The sequence below is a fragment of the Sceloporus occidentalis genome, unplaced genomic scaffold, assembly GCF_023333645.1.
Source record: "Sceloporus occidentalis isolate IW3139 unplaced genomic scaffold, rSceOcc1.0.p SCAF_173, whole genome shotgun sequence".
Taxonomy (NCBI): Eukaryota; Metazoa; Chordata; class Lepidosauria; order Squamata; family Phrynosomatidae; genus Sceloporus; species Sceloporus occidentalis.
This window is the reverse complement of record NW_028317153.1, coordinates 983,456-995,906: the sequence shown is the minus strand read 5'-3', so window position 1 is coordinate 995,906 and position 12,451 is coordinate 983,456. Positions and strand designations below refer to the sequence as shown.

The 12,451-nt window shown below is 42.5% G+C and overlaps 1 pseudogene; it reads right to left on the bottom strand.

Annotated features, from left to right (window-relative positions):
• The window catches only part of LOC149279280 (piezo-type mechanosensitive ion channel component 2-like), a 28,616-nt pseudogene extending 27,457 nt beyond the window's left edge, over nt 1-1,159 (bottom strand).
• Between the last annotated feature and the right edge of the window lie 11,292 nt (nt 1,160-12,451).

Sequence of the window (12,451 nt, the reverse complement as noted above, 5' to 3'; positions counted from 1 at the left end):
CAGACACCCCACCTGGCTGCCCATCCTGGTCAGAGCAGAGCTGGGACTGAGAGTACTTGAAAGTAATGGAAGGAGTGGCCTCGGGATGGAAACTTATTGATTTATTTCTCAACATATCCCACAGCTTTGTTCTCACTCTGTGCTGCTGGAACGTGTTATTAAATCTCCAGTTTTCATGGCTAGCGCGTCTAACGAACGCTGAACACATAATGAGGTTTAAATACAAGTGAATAAAAGCTGTAACTAAACAGTGCCAAATTCTGCTGTAACTGGGACCTGGGTTTCAGTAAATATGCTTTTCTTAGTAGGAAAAACTACTCATATCCCGGGGTATGACAGAGACATCTGCTCTTATACACTAAACTGGCCAAAAGTAATAAAATAGATTTCATCCAATCGAATCTTCGTCGTTCATCAGACAATTTGAGTGTAATTCTGTCCTTAAAAATGGAACATCAGACAATTATTAAGTCTTTTAAGATTGCTACATTAGCCAAACTGAAAAAAATACTAATGTAACATTATTATTGCCATTTTAAATTGGTTATGAAAAAGGAAATTAATTAACAGTTCCTATTCCAACGGTTATAAGCTCCTCACTCCTACTCACATATCTTATTAATATCATCCACTCCGCTCTGTCCATAACCAGGCAGCTGGAGCCCAAAGACATCTGGCAGCATCAGGGTGGGATGTGAAGATTCATATTCCTAAAAAAATGAGAAATATGCCAAGATTCTTGTTATAAACACAATGCAGGAAAAAAAGAAAACAAAAAATGTCGCTATATATATATATACACATATATATATATATATACATGGTTTGTGCATTTGTTTTTGCAATCAGGGCAAAGTAAAGGAATGGTTACATATTAGAGTTGTGCATTTTAACAAAATTTGACAATTTCGTTAATTTGTATGAATGTCCGAAAACATTGAGAGCTCGGAATTTTTGTTTGTATTTTATTACACTCACGCCACTCTTTCACTCTCTCTCAATGTCTCCCTACCTTTTTTATGGACCACTTTCGTGTCTCCCTTGCCTCTATTTGATCTTCTGTCTTCGTCTGCTCCTCATTGGTATTAGCTCTGATATCCAGATACTTCTGTGCAAGAACGGAGAAACAAGGGAGAGGCTGCCCTGCAGTGAGCGCCATGTGTCCACCCTAATGCGGAAGTAATCTAAGAGGCCAGAACGGATCCATCGCAGATGGATTTTCGGACGAAAAGTTTTTGCAACTTTCTTCCTCTGGGAATTTGTCTGCATTATTCTGGCCTCTTGGAGTTCTCCCGCAAAAGGGCGGGGCCACGAGGGACAGCTTATCCCCCATTCCTCCAATCAAGGTAGAGAGTATGCGCGGAGGCTCCACCCTTTTCCGGAAGCACCAGGATAACGGAGCTGATACCGGGGAGAGGCGGATAAAGAAAAAAGACAGAACAAGAAGAGGCAAGAAAAGAAGCTGAGCTGTGGAAAAGGAGAGAGCATGAGTGCGTGTGTGTGAGAGAGAAGTAGCGTGGGTGACAACGAATTTCGTTTCCGAATTCCGTCCAAACAGAAAGGGCAGGAAGCGAAATTCCTCATTCGAAACTGAATGGACCAAAAGCAAAATGAAAAATGTGTCTGAATAATTTTTGGTTTACTTGCACAAGTATATAGTATTCTTGTGATAGATAATGTATTCACGGGGATCAAGGAAATCGCCTCCAATGGCAGAACATCACATCGCAGGTAACACGAGGATCTCCAGGTGATGCATTACAGTCAGGTGTGTTATAATCACTCCAGTGCTGACAGCATCTTGTGCTATTGATCGCTTGCTATCAGGAAACAATGTATCCATTACAGGAAAAGTGGATACAATACCTCAGGTACTTGGAATCTGTTATTTTACAGATGAAGCTGACTACGGAGGAAAAAATATCACTTAAAGGCTGCCTTTTCAAAGCTTTTCTTCTTTACATTTTTGGGATTATGGCCGCTGTATGCTGACCCAGACCATAATACTAAATAAGATTCATTTAGCTATTTGTGACAATGTGGCATACTTTCCAATCAAAAACACAGTTCATGTATAAAAAAAGACACAATCTCAGCCCTTAATAGCACTATTTCTTTTTTGTTTCTGAAATGATTTATAGGGACTATGCCAAAAAATGTAATATAAAATTATAAAGATTTAAAAACTATTGATGCTTTGCACTAGCTATATATCCCCAAAAACGATATATGGAAAACATATACACTTTGGGGTCACTGAGCTGTTTACATGGAAAACAAAGACATTTCTGCATGTAACATAATAGCAAAAGGGCTTTCTAACCATCAATTAGCCTTTTAAACTTAAACTTGGATCAGCGAACACAACGTGCCATTGGAACCCAGGAGTGATGGGAGTGATAAAGGGCCATTGGAACCCAGGAGTGATGGGAGTGATAAAGGGCCATTGGAACACAGCAGTGATGGGAGTGATAAAGGGTCATTGGAACACAGGAGTGATGGGAGTGATAAAGGGCCTCTGTACACCTATGAAGAGATTCCATAAAAAATCCACCCACAATAGTCATTTACAACATTAACCCCGTCTGCGCTGGATTTCTGATCCATTTCATGTTATTTTAACGCACAAAATTTGCTTTTCTTCTAAAATCAAGGACATTTGTAAGTGACCCTAAACTTTTGAATGTTAGTGAACGTACCTTCTGTCACTTCCACTCTACATTTCAATTTAAGAACATTAAAAAAAAATCTTAAATTACTAAAAGTGTAATCGAGCTACATTACAATTCTGTAATCACGATTCTGAATATTGATGGCCATCTTTATTTATGGGACACACTTTACCTTAGGGCATTAAAAGTCTGCATTACTGCGCCTGTTTGTAGGAAAACATATTGAATTGTTAATATAGATATTATTTCCTTATAGAAATTATTGCATTGGAAAATCCTGTAAGTGACTGCATCCCTCTTCTGGCTCCAGATGTCTGTATAGCTGTAATAACAGATCTCAGATAAATGTTAATCAGCAGAAAAGACTTCTAACGATCAGAAAGCATCGGCTTCTTCTGATGTAATTGACAAGCTACAAGATACAGCATATTTTAAAATGGAAAGCAAACTTAAGTCTCCCATCACCGGAGGATGGCGGAGATGACGGGTGGGCTAATGAGAACATTTATTGCCGAATACACAGAGTATGCGTCCGCTCCCCCCCCAGGGGTAAATGTAAAGAGGGGAGGATCTGCCAGAAACTTCCTATAATTGATGACATAGCATTGTGTTATTATTTGAAACATCGCAGGATGTCATAAAAAAAAATAAAAAAATAAAACATATTTTATATATATATATTATATATATATATATATATACAATCAACAGTCAATGGTCAGAAATCACTGGGGATTACTAGGTATACACACTAGAAGAAGTTTTATACTTATCAGTTTTTAGTGTTCTAGCAAAGGATGGAAATTTCCAGTATTCCAGGAAAACTGTTATAAACATTGGGGTGGACTGGCGCCCGGCGCCCACCAGCCGACGAGCCAGCTTTGGTTACGTCAAGTTAAGCCAGGCTTACTGTAAAAAAATAAGACAGAACATAAAGAAGTTAAAAGACATTTATTTATTGGAAACACTGGAAATACAACCCCCCCCCCTCAAATGTCACAAGACCCCCTACAAACATTTCCAGATGCCCCCCAGGCCAGAAAATGTTTAAGAGTAGATGCTCATCAATGTGAGATGTAGAAAGGGAATGGAGGTAATATGTCAGACCATGATATACCCCCTGTGTATGTCACATACCCCACACTAAAGATATTTACCCCCTCTGTAAGCCACACTAGCCATGTATCCTCTCTCTCACCTACACAAGCTATACACCCCCTATGGATGTCACATACACCTTACAATAGCCATATACCGCTTTGTATATCACATTCACCCTCCCCAAGCTATTTACCCCCTATGGATGTCACATATACACCTTACTTTACCCCCTCTGTAAGCCACATGCCCAATACCCCAGGCATACACCACCTGTATATATGCCATATGCTACCATATGATAATGTGGAGTCATTATGGGTAGAAATATATGGAAAGAAAAATAATAAAATACTGATCGGGGTTTGCTATAAGCCACCAAATATAATGGAAGCAGCAGAAGATCAATTATTAAAGCAAATAAACAAGGCAGCTAATCACGATGAGGTGGTTATTATGGGGGACTTTAACTATCCCGACATAAACTGGGAAACCGAGACCTGTGAATCTCATAAAGGAAACCGGTTTCTGACTATAAGTAAGGATAATTATCTGTCCCAAATGGTACAGGACCCGACCAGAGGGGGCGCCCTACTGGACTTAATATTAACCAACAGACCTGACAGAGTAACTAATGTGCAGGTCAGGGGACATCTAGGAAATAGTGATCACAATATGATGCATTATAACTTGTCCTTCAATAAGGGAACTCTTAGAGGAGCCACAAGAACTATGCACTTTAGGAGGGCAAAGTTTGATCAACTAAGAGAAGCCCTTAACACTGTAAATTGGGAAAATGTCCTCAAAAACAAGAGTACAGACGCTCAATGGGAGATTTTTAAGAATATCTTAAATTCTCACTGTGAAAGGTACATACCGTATGGGAATAAAAGAGTCAGGAACAAGAGAAAACCAATGTGGATAAATAAAAATGTAAAGGGGGCAATAAATGGCAAAAAAAAGGCATTTAAGCTACTAAAACAGGAAGGCAGTGAGGAAGCACTAAAAAGCTATCGGGAAAAAAATAAAATATGTAAAAATCAGATAAAAGCAGCAAAATTGGAGACAGAAAGACTCATTGCCAAAGAGAGTAAAACAAACCCCAAAATGTTCTTTAACTATATAAATAGTAAAAAGGTTAACAATGAAAGCGTTGGCCCCTTAAAAAGTAATGAGGGAGAAGTTATAGATGGGGATCAGGAAAAAGCTAATCTATTAAATATATTCTTCTCTGCTGTATTCACAGAGGAAAATGAAATGCCAGGTAATATACAGCAGGATGAGATAAATGCCCCAGTACATGTTGCCTGTCTAACCCAGGAAGAAGTGCAGTGCCGCCTAAAAAAAATCAAAATAGACAAATCACCAGGTCCAGATGGCATTCACCCCCGCGTTCTAAGGGAGTTAAGTAATGTAATAGACAGACCCCTATTTCTAATATTCAAGGACTCTATAGTGACAGGGTCTGTTCCCCAGGACTGGCGCATAGCAAATGTTGTGCCAATATTCAAAAATGGGACAAAAAGTGACCCGGGGAATTATAGGCCTGTTAGTTTAACTTCTGTTGTGTGTAAACTGTTTGAGGGTTTCCTAAGAGATGCTATTTTGGAGTATCTCAATGAAAATAAGTGTATGACTCCATATCAGCATGGGTTTACAAGGGATCGGTCCTGTCAAACTAACCTGATCAGCTTTTATGAGGAGGTGAGCTCAAGACTGGATCGGGGTGAATCGCTGGATGTCGTATATCTTGATTTTTCCAAAGCATTTGATACGGTGCCACATAAAAGGCTCGTACATAAAATGAGAATGCTTGGGCTGGGGGAGAATGTGTGTATGTGGGTAAGTAACTGGCTCAGTGATAGGAAACAGAGGGTGGTTATTAATGGTACATACTCTGAGTGGGTGACTGTTGCTAGTGGGGTACCACAGGGGTCAGTTTTGGGTCCTATTCTTTTTAATATATTTATTAATGACCTTGTAGAGGGATTGCATAGTAAAGTATCAATCTTTGCAGACGATACTAAGCTCTGTAACGTGGTTAACACAATAGAGGACAGCGCACGATTACAAATGGATCTGCATAGGTTGGAGGCTTGGGCTGGGATGTGGCAGATGAGGTTCAACACAGATAAATGTAAGGTTATGCACATGGGGAAGAAAAATCCAGGCTGGGAATATGTATTAAATGGGAAAACACTGGGGACGACTGACATGGAAAAGGACTTAGGAGTTTTAGTTAACAGTAAATTTACCTGTAGCGACCAGTGTCAGGCAGCTGCTGCTAAGGCAAATAAAATCATGGGGTGCATCAAAAGGGGCATAGATGCCCACGACAAGGAAATAATTCTACCCCTGTACAAGTCACTAGTCAGACCACACATGGAATACTGTGTACAGTACTGGGCACCAGTGTACAAGAAAGATATAGTGGAGCTGGAGAGGGTTCAAAGACGGGCAACCAGAGTAATAAGGGGAATGGGAGGACTACAGTACCCAGAAAGATTATCAGAATTGGGGTTATTTAGTTTGGAAAAAAGACGGCTTAGGGGGGACTTAATAACTATGTATAAATATATAAGGGGACAGTACAGAGATCACTCCCAGGACCTATTTATACCCAGGACTGTATCTATAACAAGGGGACATCCTCTACGGCTGGAGGAAAGAAGGTTTCTACACCAGCACAGACGGGGGTTCTTTACAGTAAGAGCGGTGAGATTATGGAACTCTCTGCCAGAGGAAGTGGTGATGGTAAACTCAATAAAAGAGTTCAAAAGGAGCCTGGACGTGTTTCTTGAAAGCAATAATATTACAAGTTATGGATATTAGATTAATAGGGACAGAACGTTGATCCAGGGATTTATTCTGATTGCCATATTTGGAGTCGGGAAGGAATTTTCCCCCTGGTATGGGGCAATTGGCATCTGCTTCATAAGGGTTTTTTGCCTTCCTCTGGATCAACACAGTAGGGACACAATATGTATATAGGTTGAACTTGATGGACTTTGGTCTTTTTTCAACCTTATGAACTATGTTACTATGTTACCACCTACACTAGCCATGTACCCTGTCTATCACCTTCTCAAGCTATATACCCACTATGGATGTCACATACACCTCTGTATATGACATCACCCCTCCCCTGCTTTATATCCCCCTCTGAATGTGCCATATCCTCACACGCAGTGCCGCCATTTTGGAAGTGACTTCGCCGAGGGGGTGTGCGGGACAGGTCACGTGCCTGCGGATCTTGTTCCATGAACCAGAGTTTCCCGCTTCCCAGGCTGTGCGCGAGGGAAAGCTCCCGGCATGCTCTGCGGGCAACTGACCCTCACGGCTACCCGTAAACCAATGGGTGAGGCTTTGATCTTCATAGTGAGGTGTTAATGGTATGTGTGAGGACGGCTCGGACTGGCCATCGGGCGTTTGCCCGGTGGGCCGGGCCACGGCAGGGCCGCATTGACTTAGGGGCTGATGGAGCTGCAGCTCCAGGCCCCTACCCTACCTACGGCCGCATTAACGCAGGGCATAAGGGGCACCTGCCCCTTAAGCCCGCCGCAACTGCGACCGGGTCCGCCACTCTAAGGGGCCGGGAAGTCCCCACCAAGGCCGGCCTTACGGGTCTGCGGCCGCACAGGGTTTAAATTAAAACATCGGGGTTTTTTTAACTTTATTTAACATCCTCCATGTTAAATAAAGTTTTTTTTAACTTTATTTAACATGGAGGATGTTAAATAAAGTTGAAAAAAAACCCCGATGTTTTAATTTAAACCCTGTGCGGCCGCAAACCCCTAAGGCCGGCCCTGGTGGGGGCTTCCCGGCCCCTTAGAGCAGGACCGGCCTTTGGGGTGTGCGACCCACTCTAGGGGGCGGTCCGCACGGCACCCCTCCAGAGACGGACAGTAATGTCCACCGCTGGAGGAGCAGGCTCGCAAGGGAGCGGTATCGGAGGTCTTTAACAGACCTCCGGTTCCCTTGAGTGATTTTAAGCCGGGTTCACTCAAGGGAGCCGGAGGTCTGCTAAAGACCTCCGATACCGCTCCCTTATGATCCGCGCGGCAACAGCTGCTGTGCGCCGGGGTTTGTTGTTAGATCCCGGCGCACAACACTGAAGCCGCGCCCACCGCTGTCCGTGCCCTCTGACCCGGAAGAAGACAGAGAAGACAGAAGAACTGAAGAGGAGGAAAAGGAGCTGTAAGGAGAAAAGAGGAAAGGTAGGAAAATATTCAGTGAGAGTGGATTAGTATATATGTGTGGATTGGTGTATATGTGTGGATTGGTGTATATGTGTGGATTGGTGTATATATATGTGTGGATTGGTATATATGTGTGGATTGGTATATATGTGTGGATTGGTGTATATATATGTGTGGATTGGTGTATATATATGTGTGGATTGGTATATATATATGTGTGGATTGGTATATACGCGTGGATTGGTATATATATATGTGTGGATTGGTATATATATATGTGTGTGGATTGGTATATATATATGTGTGGATTGGTATATATATATGTGTGGATTGGTATATATATATGTGTGGATTGGTATATATATATATATGTGTGGATTGGTATATATATATATGTGTGGATTGGTATATACGCGTGGATTGGTATATACGCGTGGATTGGTATATATGTGTGGATTGGTAAGTGTGTGAGAGTGATGGGTGTTATGCTGTACCATTTCCAATGTCTTTTTCATGATCTAATTATGCTCTAAAAGTACATCATAACTCCCATCACTCTATACTGTTCCATACAGTGGCAGAGCTGGGAGGCAGAGGCCTTGCACCCTCACCGCAGGACTCCTGAAAGGTAAGTGAACTTCAAAGAGGGAGGGGGTAGATAGGGAGAAGGGCGTGAGACGGGGAAAGGGGGTAGATAGGGGAGAAGGGGTAGATGGGGTAGAAGGGAGTGAGAAGGGGTAGATAGGGCAATCATACTCCTATCATGCCAAGTCTGCGAGTACATCCTGGAATCTGGGTATGCCTGGGCATGATAGGAATGTGATTGCTGTTAACAATCATATATATATACATATAATATTGTTTTTTAATTGTTTTGTCCTATTTTGGTGTGTTACTTTAAATAAAAGGGTTTTTTTTATGGTGTGGGGAGGTCATATTCGGTTTCGGACAGGTAAATGCTGCATTTTCGGTTTCAGTCCAGAATTCGTTTCGGTGCATCCCTACTACTAAGCCAGACAATGAAGTGGTAGGCCTACACCACAACAATGTTTGGCGTAGTATATAGTGATTGGGGTTATGCTGCACTATTGTCAATGTCTGGCTCAATGTATAGTGATAGGGATTACGCTGTACCACTGTCAATGTGTGCCTCAGTATATAGTGATAGGTGTTATGCTGTACCACCGTCATTGTCTGCCTCAGTATATAGTGGTAGGTGTTATGCTGTACCACCGTCAATGTCTGCCTCAGTATATAATAACAGTGAGAAGAGGCAGAGGTGGTAGATAGTGATACAGGGGGATAGATAGTGAGAAAGGGGAGTTTTGTTACAAGTTTTTATTCCTTTCTTTTTTTGGGATGGGGGGGCACCAGAGGAGTAGTCCGCACAGGGCGCCAGAACACCTAAGGCCGGCTCTGCCTTAGAGTGGCGGACCCGGTTGCAGTTGCGGCGGGCTTAAGGGGCTCTGCCTTAATGCGGCCATATAGGCCCAGTCAGTCCGGTCCTGACTGGGCCTATTTTAAGGTAGGAGCCTGGAGCTGCAGCTCCATCAGCCCCTAAGTCAATCCTGCCCTGCCACAGGCGCGGTCGCAGTTGCTGCTTGCTCTGGCAACAAGGTAAATAGGGTGAGGGAAGGGGCTGCAGTGAGAAGGGGCAGAGGGGGGTTAGGTAGTGAGAAAGGGGGAGAGGGGATAGATAGAGGCGGTACATATTGAGAAGTGGGGAAGGGGGTTACATAGTGAAAAGGGGGAACATAGTGAGAAGGGGCAGATAAGATGATGAGAGGGGGTAGTGTGAATGCGTATGAGAATGAATGAATAAATGTGTGGATGAATTGTGTGAATGCGTATGACAATTAATGAATTCATGTGTGGATGAATTGCTTGAATGATTTGTGAGACTGCATTAATGAATGTCTTAATGATTTGTGTGAATGATTAAATGCAAAGATGGTACATGAAGGGTGGGCTTTAACAATAAATAAATATGGGCTGCTCAGGCTTAAATGCCCGGGCCTATTTTTTGTCCCAGTCCGGGCCTGTGTGATGGGGTAGGTGTGCGTTATGTGTGTGTGTGGGGTAGATAACAGAGTGGCATTGTGTGTGTGGGGTAGATAACAGAGTGGGCATTATGTGTGTGGGGGTAGATAACAGAGTGGGCATTATGTGTGTGGGGGTAGATAACAGAGTGGGCATTATGTGTGTGGGGGTAGATAACAGAGTGGGCATTATGTGTGTGGGGTAGATAACAGAGTGGGCATTATGTGTGTGGGGGTAGATAACAGAGTGGGCACTATGTGTGTGTGGGGTAGATAACAGAGTGGGCATTATGTTTGTGTGTGGGGTAGATAACAGAGTGGGCTTTATGTGTGTGTGTGGGGTAGATAACAGAGTGGGCACTATGTGTGTGGGGTAGATAACAGAGTGGGCATTATGTTTGTGTGTGGGGTAGATAACAGAGTGGGCATTATGTGTGTGGGGGTAGATAACAGAGTGGGCATTATGTGTGTGGGGTAGATAACAGAGTGGGCATTATGTGTGTGGGGGTAGATAACAGAGTGGGCATTATATGTGTGGGGTAGATAACAGAGTGGGCACTATGTGTGTGTGGGGGTAGATAACAGAGTGGGCATTATGTGTGTGGGGTAGATAACAGAGTGGGCATTATATGTGTGGGGTAGATAACAGAGTGGGCACTATGTGTGTGTGGGGTAGATAACAGAGTGGGCATTATATTTGTGTGTGGGGTAGATAACAGAGTGGGCTTTATGTGTGTGTGTGGGGTAGATAACAGAGTGGGCACTATGTGTGTGGGGTAGATAACAGAGTGGGCATTATGTTTGTGTGTGGGGTAGATAACAGAGTGGGCATTATGTGTGTGTGTGGGGTAGATAACAGAGTGGGCATTATGTGTGTGTGTGGGGTAGATAACAGAGTGGGCATTATGTGTGTGTGGGGTAGATAACAGAGTGGGCATTATGTGTGTGTGGGGTAGATAACAGAGTGGGCATTATGTGTGGGGTCTATAATATTCGCTGATCGACGATTCACTTTCTGTTGCTTTTTTGTCCCTTTTGAGTGCAATTTCTTGTTTTCTGTTTCTCCAGATGTTAGAAGATTATGGAAGCGTAACACAGATATCAATCATTTGGCTTTCGTTGAACTGATTTTACTTTTGTTTCCTGAAGCACCAGATTAAGCCCTTTTTGTGAGTACATTGAGCCATTTTACCCCAACTGGACCCCACCATTGGATAGATGGCACCACCAGTACGTCACAACCAGTATGTGTATAGTGCTTCCTGTGGAATTGTTTTTAAAGAAAATAAAGTAAGTGAAACACATAATTTACAGACGCTAACAAATATTCAACTGTCTCTTTAAAATAATCAGATCGTCTCTTTTGTGCCGTTGCTAGCATTTAAATTAGAACCTGCTCTAATATATAATAACTTTGAAGTAAAGGGAGAGAGAGGTTTTTCATTGTGCTCAAATATTTTTTTGTATCTAAATTCAGGTGCATCCTTGTTTGAAAAGCTCCCGCCTCAGTGCGTGAAGGGGTTAACCTCATGGACAGGAGATTGACTGGAGAGTCCATAACGACCCACTTGAGACCTCTTGAAGAAATGAGAGAATGGCTCTTGAGTGTCCATAATATTAGTGGTAGATTGTTGCTGTCGCTGCATTTTCCCCTTACTGTCTACGACGAGCACATTGTATCTGAATGTATAATGTCTGGGGACTCACTAAGAGGTCTGTAAACTAACTTAAAGATTAGTGATCCTGAGCGAGTCCCAAAGGCCTCTTCTCGGGAGCTGCTGATGGATTGCTGAGTACCCTGGAGAGTACCGGGGTCTTTAGACAGAAGCGCTCATTGAGGCACTTGCCACTGAACGCGGCAAAATGCTACGCCATGTACGTTTCGGATATGCCTACATTTAGAAGTAGTGGCCCTAACTGATGCGTGATAGTTCAGTTGTTTCAAGCTGTCTGTCCACCATATGTACCGCTATCACTCGACGAAGGATGGAATTGTTAAAGAAACAGCCGAGGTAGTTACAATCACTTCTGTATTTATTATGGAAGTATCGGCACAGAATATTACATAATATTCTATATAGTTATAGAACTGTATGGGAATTACATATTACCTTCTCTTACCTTCTGATTGCGAATTGATTTTAAATCCACCAACTAAACCCAATTCATTCTCTGTTATGTCTAAACGACAACGATGGGAAAGTCTGAGTCTAACCACCGAACATTAAGTGCAATGAGTGTCTGTATACATGCTTAAAATGCTTAAAACAAACAGAATTGCTGTTTGTTATTTACTAATGAATTAATCTTTTCCCCATCAAATAGCACAGGGAGATGCTTGCGTTTTTGCTGGAGGAGAGTTCTGCAAATATTTTTTCTTTGCTTGAAATACGAAAATGTGATGTCCTGATACGACTGCAGACGTACATCTATCACAACGTGT